General features: G+C 31.8%; 1 protein-coding gene across 7 annotated transcripts in view; it reads right to left on the reverse strand.

Moving 5' to 3' along the window:
* Fut9 (fucosyltransferase 9) overlaps positions 1 to 17,376 on the reverse strand; it is a 194,864-nt gene that overhangs the window by 168,031 nt on the left and 9,457 nt on the right. Inside the window, exons 2-3 of one of the 7 annotated variants that reach the window (XM_078019594.1) lie at positions 5,619 to 5,716; positions 4,982 to 5,017 (exon numbers count right to left, since the gene is read on the reverse strand). The exons of the other annotated variants lie outside the window; for them this stretch is intronic. The gene's annotated coding sequence lies outside the window, so the exon portion shown is untranslated. The remainder of the gene's footprint in view (positions 1 to 4,981; positions 5,018 to 5,618; positions 5,717 to 17,376) is intronic. 7 annotated transcript variants of the gene reach the window in all.

Below are 17,376 nucleotides of genomic sequence, written 5' to 3' on the forward strand. Positions count from 1 at the left end.
TGAAAATGTTGAAGAGAAATAGAGGATTAATTACACAAAATGAAACACAACCAAAATTGGCTGACTACATATTTGCCAGGAAAAATTTATTATAGTAGTTTTATTCTTGTGTCTAAAAAGCTTCTTCACAGCAAAGGAAACAATCAAGAATGTGAAAAGAAAGCCTAGAGAATGGGAGAAAATCTTTGCCACCTATACCTCAGATACAGCATTAATCTCCAAGATATATAAAGAGCTTAAACAAACTTAACACCAAACAAATAACCCAAACAGTAAATGGGCTAAAGAACTGAACTGACACTTCACAGAAGGAGAAATACAATTATTCAACAAATATATGAAAAAATGTTCAACATCGCTAGCAATTAGGAAAATGAAAATTAAAACTACACTGAGATTTCATCTCACTCCAATCACAATAGCAATTATCAAGAATACAAATAAAAATAAATGTTAGTGAGAATATGGGGAAAAGGTACACTCATACATTCCTTGGGGGAATGCAAATTGGTGCAATCACTCTGGAAAGTATTATGGAAATTCCTCAGGAAACTTGAATGGAACCACCATTTGGCTCAGTTGTCCCCAAATCAGCATACTATACTGATGCAGCCACATCAATGTTTATAGCAGCTCAATTCACAATAGCTAAGTTATGGAACTAACCTAGGTGCTCTTCAACAGATGAATAAAGAAAGAAAATGTGATACACATTGGAATAAACTCATCCATAAAGAAGAATAAAATTATGGCATTTGCCAGTAAATAGATGGAACTAGAGACTATCATGCTAAGTGAAAAAAACCAAAGGCCTCTGATATGCAGAGGCTAACTCACAATAAAGGGGAGAAGGGAGTGAGGGAAGAAACAAAGTTCACCAGATTAAACAAAGGGGAATGAAGGGAAGGAGGGATGGTAATAGGAAGGACAATAATATGAATTGGACATAACTTTCCTATGTGCATGTATGAATACATGACCAGTGTAACTCCACATCATATAAAACCACAAAAGTGGGAAGTTGTACTCCATGTATGTATGATAAGCCAAAATATATTCTACTGTAATGCATAATGTATAAAAGAACAAACAAAAAATGTTTAAAAAGTATCTTTGTATATACGTATATATATATATTATACACATTTATGAAATATATATATGTGTTATATATAGATGTTAGTGTTTAAGAGAGCCATACTCCTTATGGCTCTCTTAAACACTAAAATGTTTTATAAATTAATGCAATTTTTCATAATTCTCATATTCACACAAAATAATAATCCCACACAAAATAGAGCTGAGGGTTACTTTTGTATTTAGTTTTTATTTTTGTTTTTAAACTGTTCCCATATCCTGTTTGATATGTGTCACGGCAATTAAAACCTAAAGAATAACTCAGTGTGAATTTAGAGACAGTCATTGTGAAAATGACTGTAATATCATCAGAAGAATTAGAATTTTATTTTAGAATTTAAAAAAACTAGTTGTTTAAACAATATAATAATAAAAAGACAAATAATGCAAGTCTATCATGACAATAAATAGTAACATTCTAAATAAAATTTCAAAAGTTTTAGTGATATGTCTTCTAAATGCCAACTACTTTCATTTTTGACTAGAGTATCAAAAAATGAAATATAGCAGTATAGTCATTTCTTCTATATGCACAGATAACAATGTAAATATCTATTGTAGGTAAATAAATTCTGCTTTAATCTTCTAGATATTTACTGTAAACATCTTTTTCTGAATTATCTAGAAAATAATTATCAGTTCTTATTTCTGTATAAAGCTAATATCAAAGAAAGTACTATTTTTTAAACAATATTATTTCTAAAATAAATTTCAGCTATGGGGAGATAATATTCATCAGATCTTATAGGAGGTACATATGGTGACTATAAGAGTGTCAATAGATAGTTTAATATTCTTATACAGTTCCAAAAAACATAGATCAGAATTTGGGAACTACAAATGCCCTTTAAAGCATAATTTTATGAATGAGAAAAATAATGTCCAAATAGTCAAATGAGGCTCCTCTCAAGAGTATCTGAAGGTTGGTCAGTTAAATGGCAGGGTTGATTGGCTTAGTACATTTCTCCCAAGCTACACTACCAGTATTTGCAGTTGCCATTATTTTGCTATACAGAAAAAGACTTTGGAAGGAAATCCACATGGAAAATAATTTACCTTAATATAGTTAGATGTCTATTTACATACAGGGAATAGTAAATGATTATATTAATTTTGAATTATTTATATGAGGTTTATGTAATTTACATATAGATTACAAATAATATACTCTGGCAAGCACAATAGGGAAGAATTAAGAGTAATATAGCAATACAGTATCCTCCACTATAATTTTCTTGGTATTAGAAAACTTAAACAAGATTTCATTATATAAAATATTTATTGTGTGTCAGGCATTCTGCGGGCTGCTTCACAGTGCTTATGAACCCTTGTTCGTCTTGTTTACTAGATGAGGAAGAAACTGACATGTAGATAATATTTAAATATTATGTTTAGTAATTTAAGTAAGAGAGAAAAGATCAAGAGAGGCATACTAGCAAAGTAGGAAAGAAGCTAGGACATTGGGTAATTAATTGTGGGGAAGAAGTGCAGGCAGTCACAGACAAAGAAACACTGGTTCCAAACCTGAGAATTTTGATGGATCTCTTGCTGTTTCTCTCCCACCCTCTCATTAAATCATTTATACAGTACAAAACTAATAAAAGAAATAAAATTCAAGTATAAAAAAAACTTCTGGAATATTAACCTCAATAAACTTGCTCCCCTTATAGTATCTTGAAGAATGTCAATCAAAATTTCTAGAGATCAACCTAGATTATTTCTTGTCCTTCAGTTCTCACATTTTATCACTCAAGTTCCATTACATCACCTGAAATGTAGGTATATTCTAGATAGACTCCCTTCATTTCCAGTATTATTTTAATCCTCTTCATCTCTTTCATTTGTACTATAGTATCCAGATTTGATTTCTCTAATAAGTCTCCTAGGATCCTGCAAAACAGGAATCATCACCTACAAAATAAAATTTAAACTCAGTTGCTTAAAACACTTCAAATGTTTTGTGGTCTGACCCTTACATCTTACCACTTACTTTTCTTCTCTATTTCCAACTTTATTCTCCAAGGAGATTTAACACTAGTAGTTTCAGGAACATTTCATGATTTTGCACTTCTGTGAATTTTTGCTGGTAAAATAGTAGCTAATATGCTTCTATTATGTGTTTCCTTTTTGGACCACAGACTGCATTATTGTGTGGTGGATAAATAAATGAGTTTATCATAGTCCTTTTTTTTTAAAAGAGAGAGAGAGGAGAGAGAGAGAGAATTTTAATATTTATTTTTTAGTTCTCTGCGGACACAACATCTTTGTTGGTATGTGGTGCTGAGGATCGAATCCGGGCCGCACGCATGCCAGGCGAGTGCGCTACCGCTTGAGCCACATACCCAGCCCCATTCCTTCTTGATATATTTCAGTATCTCAAATAGAATGTTTCAGTATCTCAAATATTTCAATTCCTCAAATAATATGTGTTTTGTTCTTCTCAATGATCCTTAAGCATATGGATCATTTAAACAACTATACACCGATACTCTTGTTAGGCACTGGACAGGAAGGACAAATCATGTCTAATCCCTGCATAACGAGGTAGCATGCAACATTCAGGACAGATCAGAAATGTATTTACCTTCAGATCAGGTAACTACTTACTATGATGTTTATTATTGGTACTTAACATGCAATAAGAAGGAGAGAAAGCAGTAAGGCAACCAAGCCAGAGGGGTAATGAAACCCTTCCCCCAAAAAATGGCTTAAATTGACTGACAGGTGTGGTCTTCTCACATATTTTTAACCAAAGAGCTCTAATAAATATCTAATAAATACTATTTTATTTTTAAACATCCACTACATGAAGAAAACATTTATCAAATTCATTAAGTGTACACATACTTATGCATCACTTATTCTGTACTTGGATTGTTTTAGATGACAGAGACATAGTAAAAAGCAAAACAGATAAGGTCTCTGTCCTCAAAGAGCTGCCCTTCCAGCAGGGAAAAACAAGAGAAGCAGGAGGAATTTTCAGATGGTGTTAAGTAGTTTTTAAAAAATAACAGGATCATATAATAGAAACTAATGGAGAAGTGGTTTGGCTAATTTTGATAAAGTGATTGGGGCAGCCTTTGGTAAGAGGAGAAGATGCTTGAGTTGAGACCTAGATAAATGGACAGTAATACAGGCAGGGATATGTGCATGACTGAGGTGGAGAAAAAAGTGTGGAGTTCAAGAAATGGAACAAAGGAAAATGAGGGAGTAGACACATGGTATAAAGTTAGAACAGAGTGATAGGCTTAGTGATACAGTGACTTAGAGGCATTTTTATGAATTGATGGGCAGCTAATGGGTAGTAGAGAATAAGCGTGGATGTGATTGTTATTGAAGGGGCAGTATGCCCTCTCCATAAACATAGTCTGAGGACTTCAAAGTTCCTCCCACGTCTCATGCCTGCAATTCATAAAACTGGCACTTGGTAGACTCTTATGCCTTATTTTCCATAATGGCATGTATAATATAGTGTTCAGTTCACTAAGCAAACCTTTCAAGAGGATCTACTATGTGCCCTTACTGACATGGATACTTTTAAAGATGAAAAACTTTGTTTTTGTCATAGAAACTATACTATGTAGAGAAAGACACCCACATTGATATAATTTTAGAATAATACGTTAAGTGCTAAGACAGAGATAATGAAAGGTGAATGTGAAGATTAATTTTTTTTAGGTTGCTGGTTTGGGGAAGGTTTCTTGGAAAAGGTAATATCTGAGTTCTTGGTTATTTAACTAGTCTAAAAGGGTGTTCCCGTAGAAGGAAAACATGAGTCAACAAAGAGAAACATTTTCATTCAGATGGTGCAAAGGTCTTTCAGGTCAGTATTACTAAAACTCACAGTAAGATCCGGGAACAGTGGAATGAGATCTGGAATCTAAACAAGAAACAGATAAAAGTATTCAATGTCATTTCAAGCATTCAAACACTATCCTAAGGTCCATTAAAACACACTGATGGATGCTGAAGAATTGGTAGGACCTAGTCAGAACTGTATTTTAAACAGATCTTAGAAGTGGATGAAAAACATATTGGACATCTTTTATTCCCAGCTACCATCCTGAATGAAAATTGATGCCAAACCTCTTCTGAATTCTTTAAATATCTTTTAATTATCATAGGACATATTTTAAAAAGGAGCTATGTAATATTTTCCATATAGTCTCCAGCATTTTAGGCAAAGAAGAAGAATAAAAAAGTGATTTGGGGTTTGCCTTATTAGCTAGATATTCTGCTAGCAAAAGCCTGAGATGTCCTATGTTTTCTCATATTATTTATGCTTTAGATTCCAAGAGTCCAGTGAATTCACCTGACCCAGGTTATGATAGGAATCCTCTGTAATGAATATTTGAAACTTTCTGTATCTCCTTTTTGAAAATCTTTACTTCTCTTTTGATTTGATTCCATAATTGGAAACTAAATGTAAATCACACCTTTTAGAAAACACCTTATGATTACAAATTATGCATGTCTTTTACCTGAGGGTGTCTACGGACAACTTCAGCATCTTGCTTAGGATCCCTTCTCCTCTGGATAATGCTCTGAACCATTGTAGTATGTTCAAGGCAGGACATATCTGTAGTGAGTATGGACATCTTAGGTGTTTGTTTGAGACATCTCTAGGAGGCTCTAATCACTACTTTACCTGGAAATGTTTAATACTTTTAGCAACATAGCCTAGCTTAAAGTTTTGGTCAGTATTTATGAGTATGTTTCATCAGTATTATGAGCTGCTGTCTCATACCCCATCCATCACTGGAGTAAGAACCTGTGTTGCTGCCATTTTGTTTTCACAATGAGGCATGAGTGACACATGAAAACATGGTATTGCTTGTGAATACATTTCTCAGGAGAAAATATAAATTTTTTTCTTTTTTATTGAATAATTTTTCATGCTAATTACTAATGATTGAGTGTTTGCACAATTTTATCCAAATAAATAAAGATAATTTGAAGAGTTCACCCTTTCTAATTTTTTTTTTTGCTATGTTGTGAATTAAACCCAGAGTCTTAGGCATGCTAGTCAAATGGTCTGTCAGTCCCAGGATCATCTTTAAATTCTGCCTTCATTGTCTCTACTTTCCTCTTTCCAGTGTTGGCAGTCTTTCCCCAGCTTCTTCTATATCAAAGACATTTAAGATCATTGACACCATCAGTTTCTGATTCAGTCTAGGTTAAATATTCTTTAGCTTTTCCTTCAAAGGACTCATTTACATTCACTTGTTTATTTGTTCCTTCATTATTTCATTCATATAATGTACTTTCAAACTTCTTTCTCTCTAATCAAAACTTGAAAGGCAGTGTAGTACATTTTCAAACTCACAGATTGGACACCAGGGATCTAGATACAAGTACTAGCTTTGTAATTAACATTGTGAACCTGGCTGATAACTCAGCCACCCTGGATCTCAGTTTACTCATCTCAAAATGCAATATTTTGAATCAGTATCCACTTAATTAGGTCATAAGCCACTTATATAATTTGATAACTATGATTTTGACTCACCACAAAATAACTGCTCACAAATTTTTTCATTTTACTTCTTGGGATTCATGGAATCTTAAAACCTCTGGATAAATGCCTGGAGATTTACAGGCTCCTAGTTAAGAACTACTGAACTAGATGGCTTCTACTTTTGTAGTTTTATAGAGCCTTGTTACTCAAAATGTATTTCATAGAGCAAGAATTCACGTGGCAGTTTGCTAGCAATCTGTGTCCCTCCACAGACTTAATAAAATCCACATTTTAACAATATCTTCAGGTTATTTACATTGATATCAAAGTTTGAGAAGTGCAACCACCAAGATTTGTTTGAATACATTTTATGGGTCTAAGTACATTTCATTAAAAAACAGAAAGGAATATATGATAATTTCTCAGGATGGATTAAAGGTGCTTTGCTTTTCTCTTGATACCCTTCAGTTTCTCGTGTTATAGACAAATCATACCAAAGGGTGGTTACCTTTGGACTTAGGTTTTATGGATGAAATAATGATAGAATAGTTAAGGTTCTGGAAGGAAGAAGCATTTCTTTATATTGTGTTTGAGTTAACACAAGCAAGATTAAACATACACAGTAGTAGGGAAAGCTTTCACCATTAATGGCCACACTGACAAAATGGGAAGGAAAAAAATCCCAAAGTTAGTTTAACTAAGAAATTCTATTGACAGGAATTCATGTGAATCACATCGCATTTAATCATATAGCACAATAATGATCCAACAACCCATGGATAAAGTCAATGTATCAGATTCATATTGTTCCAGGTTTTATCTAATTATTGCACTAAATTTCAGAAATACATGTAGTCTACATAATTTATTTCTCTTGCAGCATGCAAATCTGTTCAGTACATTTACAGATTAAGGAAAATATTATTTTAAAAGGATATGGACATTATTACTCCTATGCATGGGTATGATTGCACAAATGGTGTAACTCTACACCATGTAGAACCAGATAAATGAAAATTTGTGGTCCATTTGTGTAAAAAGATAAAATTAAAATAAAAATGACATCTTGATGAAAATAATTTTTTATATTAGCTATTTAGTACATAGATAAAGTCTCTATTCTGAAGTGTAAATGTTCTGAACCAAATCACATAAAATAAATTTAAAACTGTAAGTACTCATTCACATATGTTAGACCTGAACTTTCATATAATTTCTGCTAAAATTAAGGAAACTTTTGAAGTTTCCCCCAGTAAATGTCACATTAGTCTACAAAACTGTGAGTTCCTATATTTCCAAAGTAATCTCTTAAAATGGAAGAAACCAAATGTATTGGAAGCATGAGATATATATGGATTAAGGAATAAGAGGAAACCAAATAAGGCAAAAGGGAAAATAAGGTTATGAGTGGCAAAGGAGGTGGAGAGGAGATGAACAGAGCATGAATCTTCATGCATAAACACCAAGCGACATTTACTGATCCAAGAAAAGAAGCAGGAGAAGACTACATGTTTTTAAAATCTTTATATACTTCTTGTGATGGCAATAATAGAAACTCAATAATAAAAGTAAGTAAATAGGATCTCTCCCTTTCCTTCCCTTTCTTCTTCCTTTTCTCCTTCCCCCTTTTTAAATGTATTGTGCATTAGGGTATTCTGGAAATTTTTTAGACAAGATAGCTACACCATTTTCCAATAAATAATTCTTATCTTTTGTAACTCTATGACCTCATGTAAGTTAATTGAGTTGATAGCTATTCATCCATCTCTGATTATCGCTTTTAGAAAAGTGTTCCTCATTTGCCTGTATCCTCTTAGTTAAGTCATTTGCTTATCGCCTTTTAGCCAAGCCACTGGTACCTTCTAGTTCCCAATCCATCTATTTCATTCTTCTGCTTTGTGAGTAATAGGCAGTTGCTGCAAAACAGATCTTTCTTGTAAGCTTAAAAGCCGATAAAGCAAGAGAAATCATGGCAATTTTTTCTTTTTTTACATTCAATTAAGAGTTTTGCTTTCTTTGCACTTATTAAGCAAGCACACTGGGATTATTGCAAGGGCAAAGTTGGGGTCCAGAGAGGAATGATTTGGGATATAAAGATATAGGTGCAACCGATGTGATTCTGCAATCTTTGTAATGTTTTGAATAACCAATAAAAAAGATATAGGTGGTAGTTTTGTAAACACAGAACTAAATTACCCATATATTAATGTGTCTAATAAAGAACGATTCTGTTCTGTTGCATCTCAAATCAATTCACACCAGTTGACTCATTTGCTAATCTAGATCATTTATCTGACACTGAACTGTTCACATATTAGATTGATAGATGTTTATTGAACAAAGTCAGTAATTCAAGAAAATATACTAAGAACATTATAAAAGGGATGCTGAAGGGAAATTGACCTTGGACATTCCTTACACAAATTGTAATTTATAGCTCATTTAGATATTGATTTATTATTTATTTTTTTCTTCCATTTGGCTCAACAGATTTGATTTTATATTGGATATTATTTACTAGGTAAAACAGGAACTAAATTAGTAGTAGGGATTAATAGTGCCTATCCATAATGTCATATGCAATTATCTTTTAATAACATTCATATTGATGATATACTTCACTACTATTATAATGATGATTTAGTTCTAAGTTGCAAGAGACTGCCTCTGCTTCTGTGCCTAATTTATGCAGAGGGCTGGCATGATAGAGGAATACACCAAAAGACAGAAAGAATCCACAGGATCAAGAACTTAGAAATAAGAATTTAGTACCAAAAAAAGTGCAACAGAGTCAGACTAGCCTGCCTAGGGATTAGTCAAACTAATAATAATATTATTATGGTTAATATCAATCATTATTAATATTATTAATAATTAAGTATTATTAATACTAATCTATATAGGGATTATTTTTTCTATCAACTTAGAGTATTTAAGTAAAGTAAATGCTTATATGTATTTTATGTGTTTGCATATACCTTCACAGAGTTTTATTTGCATGTAACTACATAGGTGCACTTCTTTATTTTCATGTGAGCATATCAGTTCTTTTATGTTTGGCAGTTTGTATTTGTATGTACATAAATATGAATATTTTTGTGTATTTGAGTATGTACATGTGAGCTTATATTTTGGCATATCAAAAGACAAAGATAAGAAATTAGATAGGTTTTCTGTTTAGTTGTTTGGTTAGAAAAATAAATGTTCATAATCCGTTTGAATCAAATGTATGAAATATGATATGTCAAGTTCTTTCTAATGTTTTGAACAACTAATAAAAATAAATAAATAAAAAGAAAAAAAGAAAAATAAATGTTCTAATATGTGTTATTGGTATGCTTGCTCTATGTCATTAAAGTTTTTGTGTGCTTCAGGAGAATAATTTTCAGATGAAGGGAAATTGACCTTAGATAGTTCTTGGGGATTGAGGCAATTTCCAGGCTACGTAATTGTCAGTTGTATGTGTTCTGGATGCTGCTAGTTCAATGGAACGAGATGTCCCTTTATAGACAATTTTATTATATGATTGCTATGCCCCATTTTAGAGGTGGTTCTGTTTCACTAGCCAGGAAAATTCTCCTATTTGGTAGAAGTTCACTAACTGTTCAGTAGCTACAAATGATGACCTAAAAGTTCTCGGTGAGTTTTAGACATAAGGTCACATAAGCTAAAAGGTACTACAATCACTTTTTCTCCAGTGAAATGCAACATGATATATTCAAAATCTTATAACAAAGCTGAGCAGTGGTTATGAAACCACTGCTAACATGAGCTCCTAATATTTTTCATACTTCTACTAGCAGAGTGGTTCTTCTTTTTTCCTGAATAAGGTGTAATTAATTATACAGAATTTCAACTCCCATTTAGAGAACTGAAAACCACATGTAATTGTTCTTAATAGGTTGGTTTTTTTTCCTGGCTAGCAGCATTGAAACTTCTTTCTGGGAATCAAAAAATTGTCATGCCGAGTTGAACAGGATGCAAATCTGGCCTGAAGTTTTTCTACAATTGCCTTAATAATATGTACTGTTCATCTACTCCTCAGGTTGCCATTAAGAATAAAAGCATATTATCTCGGTAGGGGTTTCTGTTATCTCTCTGGTTACACAGCCTGCCTACAGATAGGCCCTGGCTTACATCTGGTACCTGAAACACTGTGGGACTAAATGGACACTTATAATAATGAAATGACCTCAAGTTTTCATAACCTGGTTAAAAACAGGCAGTTCTGGATGCAGAAAACATGGGTAGATTTTACTGCCTACTCTTATGTATAGAAAATTATATTAAATTTTTCCTTACTACATTTATTTTTAACATTAAAATTTCCAAAATTATATTTTTTCTATGGGTCTTTTCAACCCTGTGTCCAAAAGAGTAGATTTTAGAGAAATAATATGCTCTAGATTTACTCATACATTTAAAGGGCAATATGCAATATGTACATTTTTTTCCTTTTATTCTCCCTTCCTTACTGCTCGCTATCTTTCCTTTTAGTGCCCATTACTTTGATAAAGTTGTTCAGTGCATTATGAGGAAAGAATTACTGACCAAATAGGTCTGTAAATATATAAATAAGCAAGAATATTTATAAATTATATCATATCATTTATAAATTACATTCCTGCCCTAGTTGTTCTATAGTTATTAAGGTCAGAAATTTAACTTGAGCTTCCTAGAAGCTGTTGAAAAATGAGTTGTTCATTCAGTATGATCAGTAGTTAAAATAAGTATGACTTGTCTGGTAAACAAAGTATGAAGAACATTTCCCTTACAGATTGTAATAAAAGGACACCGTGTTGTGTACTGAACTGGCTTTTTTTCATTATATTCTCATTTCAAATGCAACAATATGCTCCAGATGGCTCAGTGTAGACTGAAATTTAATGTAAAGCATAATTCAGTGAAGTCAATTCTGGAAAAGGTGAGAACAATGCAGTTCTGGTGCACAGATCTCAAATTTAGAATATCTTAAAAAAGAATTGAAAACTAGGAAGCCATAGACTGAGTTTGGTTACATATATGTGGCATTTCTCTTATTTTATTTAGTTATTTTGAATACCTGAAGGATCTGATGTTCTCAAACTAATTATGGCAAAGTACTCTTTTTTTTAAATTTCTACCTATGACAAGTTTTGTAAAATAACAGGTTTTATAAAATAAGAAATAAACTACTAGAAAGAAAAAGAAAAAAAGTTTCAAATAGAAGTTTTTAAATTTTGCATCAATTACCTTAGACAAATAGTGAATTCTTCCAAAAGTATAATCACTTAATTAAGTCTTTGGTGAATACTAGATGGGGTAGATCAAGGTAAAAATTCCCATTAGTCATCAGGGTATAAATATTCTATGATACCATCTATAGATATACTACCATCTGTTAAATAATCAGTGTGCAGGTGATGGGGCAGACAATCACAGATAATGTCTTACTATGCTAATTTGCTGCAGTAGGTCATAATCTTGGGGGGCAGACACCTTAACTCTGCATGAAGGTATGTTGCTTCTGTATATGATTGGTAGTCTGGCTGTCATATTTAGTAGTTCCAGTAAGCTGCTTAATTCCTGTAAATTATAGTTTTCTTATCTCCTAATCATTCTAAAGACTCCATTGCTGTAATTGTTCAAAGTTGTTATAAATATTCAATGAAATAACATTTCAGTACTCTAGAATGATGAAAAATGTTATTTAAATTAATTTATTTAAGCATATGTACTCAAATGTTTGAATTGCAAGGAATTAAAAATAGGGAAATAATCATGTCTTGTCTAGGCAGTACTAGAAAGTGGCTAATATATGTAGACCTACCTAATGGGACTTCTCATTTATTCACTGGTATATATTAAAAATATCACATTTATTGAGGCATGATTTATGAACAGAAAATCAATACTATTTTGGTGCCTTTCTCTATGAATTTTGACAAAAATCTGTTAACAGCCATCATGCATACAGTTACAGTACAGTTCCATCAACCCTGAAATTTCCTTCTTGCTATTTTGAAGTTAATCTTCACTTCTCACCCTGCACCCCTGAAAGCCACTGATCTCTTTTTCTGTCCCTAAGTTCTTTTTCAAAACGTCATACAAATTTAATTGTATAATGTGTAGCCCTTTGAGTGAGATTTGTGACAGGCAAGTAGTTCATTCCTTTTCATATCTAAGTAGTATGCCATTGCATAAATACATCAGTTTGTTATTTATTTAGCAGGTGATTAGCGTTAGGTTGTTTCCCATTCTTGACAAGTATGACTATAGGCATTCATTATAGGATACCTTGTAGACACACAAATTCATTTTACTTGGGAAAACACCTAGAAATGGTACTGATGGATCATATGTACTTACATTTTTAATTTTATAAGAAACAACAAACCTGTTTTTCAAGATGAAAAATAGCAGTATCATTTTGCATTCTCTATTGTCATGTAAGAGTGATTCAAATGCTTCACATATTTATTTTTCTTGGTAAGGACAAATGTTTTCATTTGTTTGGGTTTATTTTCAATTCTGATATGTGTATAATAATACATCACTTTGATTTTAATTTGCATTGATTTTCCTAATGACTTATTGTTGACTTTTTTTATACTTTTTTTTTTGCCATTGCTGAAATATATCTCCATTGTAGAAGTGATTTTTCAAAATTTGCAGCTTGTTTTATTGGGTTATCTGTTTTTTTATAACTGTGATGGTTCTTTCTTCTGCATAGCAATTCTTTATCATGTATATATTTTATGAATATTGTCTCCTATATTCTGCAATTATTTGGTGAGGTATTCTATAATTATCAATTATGTCAAACTAATTAATGGTATTGTTGAGGCCTTCTATATATGTATTCATTTCTACTTGTTCTATTAATTACAGGAAGAATTCTGAAATCTTACATAATTGTGCATTTGCTTTTTAATTTGATCAGATAACTTTGCTCTCATTTTAATCAAATTTGCTTTTTAAATTCTGAAACTCTGTTATTAGCTGCACATACATTTAGGAGTATCATCTTGTTGGTAAATTTATCTACTTATATTTATCATTTATACAGTGATCATGCTATATCACTCTTTGTTGTTAGTAATATTGTTTGTTCTAATGTTTACTTAATTTATATTAACAAAATCATTCCTGCTCAATTTTTAGTAGAGTTAAAATAGTAATATGATATTTTTATCCTTTTACTTTCAGGTTATCTGTATCTCCAAATTGTTTATTTTCTGTAAATAGCAGACAGCTGGTCTTGGTATTTTTTATTCATTCCAGCAACTTTTGGTTTGAATTTAGCTATTTAGTCTGCTTATAGTTATTGTAATTGTTGAAGTGATCAGATTTAAATCTACCATCTTGCTAGATGTTTTCTGTGTTTCCATCTCTTCTTTTACTTAGTTTTGAACTAGGCTTTTCTTTATGGTACCATTTTCTCACTGGTATATTGCTTAGATCTCTTTTAACAAATTTTTAGTTGATTTAAAACTTCTAGTACATGTAAATGATTTATCACAGTTTAAACACAAGTAATACTATGTCATTTTCTGTCATGTGCAAGAAATTTAAAATATATTTCCAATAGTTCTCTCCCAAATTTCAGGTGTTATTGACATACATTTTACTTTGATGTAACAAGCCCTTTATTAAATGTGTAAGATTTTATTTTATACAAAAAATTATTATTTGGGGCATTAACATTTAAAATATTTCTGTGTTTGTTTATTTTAGTACTGGGGATTAAACCAGGGCCTCACGTGTGGTAGGAAAATACTCAATCACTGCACTATAACCCCAATCCTGGAATAGCATTTTTTAAATTTAATTTTTTAACTTAATTTTTCTTGGAGTTCTTGTATTCATGAGGATCAATTTTCTGCCTATTACATTATTTCTACCCCACGGATATTTTTTCAAAACATACAGTACTGCACTGAAGACTTTCTCTTATTTTTGATTTTATAGTTTTAATATGATGCATTGTAGGGTGTATGAGTATGAGTGTGTGTGTGTGTGTGTGTGTGTTATCTTTTTGGAGGTCTCTTTACTCTCTGGACCTGTGATGACTTGGTGTTCATTAGTTTTGAAAATTCTCAGAAAAAATTCTAGCCCATTGTCTATTTATGTACAGAAAGTTTCCTCCATCTCTTTAAATATTTCTTCTGTTTTGTAGGAACAAACAGAGGTTCTTCTTTTAGAACTTTAATTCCATCCATAATAGTAAATTTGATATTGTTCTAGAACTCTTAGATGTTCTGTTCTGGTTTTTTGGGCTTTGGTTTTTCATTACTCTTTGTCTCTTGTGTATGTGTGTACACAATGTGTGTGTGTGTGTGTGTGTGTGTGTGTGTGTGGTGTGAGTGTATAAGTGTGTATGTTAAGGTTCATATCTGATGATATATGGTGTGAGTGTAAGTGTGTGTCTTTTAAGTTTCATATCTGATGATATGATGATCTGATGATGGATATCTCCAAGTTAACTGATTCCTTTCTCAAAGATGTTGAGTATACTAACAGGACATTGAAGGAATTTGTGAGCTGTGGTATAACATTTTCTTTCTTGCATCTTCATTTGGCTCTTTCTCACAGGTTCATTTTTTCTGCTGAAATTCTCCATTTTTCTGTTGAATTTCTATTAGGCATTTTAACAAATTTTAATTATAGTTTTACTAATCTAGCTGATAATTTCAACTTCTAGGTCATCTCTGAGTCTGCTTTTGTCTTTAACCACATATGACACAAACTCCATGACCCATTTCTCCATGGAAGGACCTACTTCATCCTAGAATTACAGACGTTTATAAGCCCAGTGAACTCAGCTTTCCAGTGGGTCCAAGCAAAGTTAGGTTTTTGTTGTTCATCAGGCTTTTTCATATTGTTAGGTCTGGATTTACATTCTTTTTAGTTTTGTACATCTTAAATGAAAGATCTCCCTTAGTTCATAAGTTTAATGCTGGTAGAAAAACTTTATACTACACTGATAATAATAATTACAGTAGGAAACTTATATTTTGAATGTCTACTTAATTTTGTTGTAAAAATATGATTCTAATTATATCTTAATTGCTCATTATATGCTACTTCCTGCATTGCTATATAATAGTCCCAAAAGTCCAAATTTTGTTAGTGACCTAAGAGTTCCTAATTATCTAATTGGATTATCTAATTATAACTCACTAATTATCTCATTTCATTTATTATAAACTGAAATGATCCTGTCTTTTCAAATTATTAAGCATAGTGAAAACCTGAATGAGAATTTATAATCATACTCAGTATTTTAAGAAAGGAAGTTCTGCATATTATATAATTAAACATTTGCAAAAATCAAGATTTTACATAATGGGAATAGCAGTCTTAAAGGTACTAATAAATTTAACTTTACTCTTTTCAGTTAGTGATAATTATATGAGAATTTGAATCCAGTTGAACCTGGTCACAGAGCTATGCTTTTTTCTATTTTGTGCAGTATTTTAATGGAGTCTTATTATAACATAGGTAAGTTTTTGGTTTTATGATTCTATAACCTGTTGCTCAACCTTCTATTCCCTCTAGCTTTTCTTATTGTCTAGTATATTTGTCTTTACAGCTGTTTTCATATATTGCCATTGTCACTTCCCAAATAAAGCAGTCATTTCCTGACCCTCCATGCTTTCCTTGTTTTCTATCTGATTAACTCCACCTTTTTTATTCCGCTAAATAACACACATATTTTGTAAATTTGGAAGTATCTATCTATAAGTGTTTTTATTAAAGTAAGAATATAATGTAGGGAAAAACAGTTACCAAAGACCTATTAAAGGGAAAATAATTTTAAAAAATTCCTTTAAAATCAAAATCCAAAAATCTAGAATTCTTAGCTTTCCAAAATGTCTTTTGAACGAAACCAGAAAAACATAGCCTTCAATTGAAATGAGGCTACAAGCAGCCCATGATTAGGCATCAAAAAAAGGACAAAAATCAGAGAGCCCATCATTCTATCTGATCCTTCTAGCACATTGCATAGCAGGAAAGGGAGTCGTTCTTACAGATTTATGTTTTGGAACATGAGTAAACAATGAGAGTCAGGAGAAATGCATATGTTGTTTAAAAATGGGACAGTAATGCTCCAGATTTCAGAGTTGGCATCAACAGTGACAACAACAATAATGATTGAAGTGGGTGGTTACAGAAACTGCAAAGGTAGGTATGAATAGCAGGCATTTGAACATAATGCGGGAGATAGGGGGTGCTATGAAAAAGAAACCAAGAGAAAAGAACTTGTGTATCAGAAAAAGTTAAGATGCTATGGAATTTCTAATTTAGACTTAGGCTTAGAATAGAAGTCAGTTCCGGATAATATAAATCACTAATTTCTAACCTTTCTTTTAATGATTAAACAAATCTTACATTTAATTTTGTGATTCTCCCCTCAATTTCTGATTGTACATAAGCTACATAAAATTTTAACCTTAAATTTTCTGTATTTTCCTAGCCTAGGAATGAACATCAAAATTTGGATATTTAAGAGATTATAATAATCAAGCCAATGGTCATTAGAACTCCAGTAGATTATTTCAGTTCAAATGTTCTGCACATATTTCAGTCAGTTATTTCTCATGAGACATAATTTTCTAAAATATCTGAAAGTAACTTCAATGTTAATGAACACTGCCATTTTCAGTTTATTCATACAAATATTTAGTGAATACTCATCATGCATCAATTGGAAAACTAGGCACTAAGACATGAATATTAATAAGCTGTGAAGTTTAGTTTCAGAGGAATCTAGTGTACAAAACATATATAAACATATA

Source organism: Ictidomys tridecemlineatus, chromosome 8 (assembly GCF_052094955.1).
Source record: "Ictidomys tridecemlineatus isolate mIctTri1 chromosome 8, mIctTri1.hap1, whole genome shotgun sequence".
NCBI classification, from domain to species: domain Eukaryota; kingdom Metazoa; phylum Chordata; class Mammalia; order Rodentia; family Sciuridae; genus Ictidomys; species Ictidomys tridecemlineatus.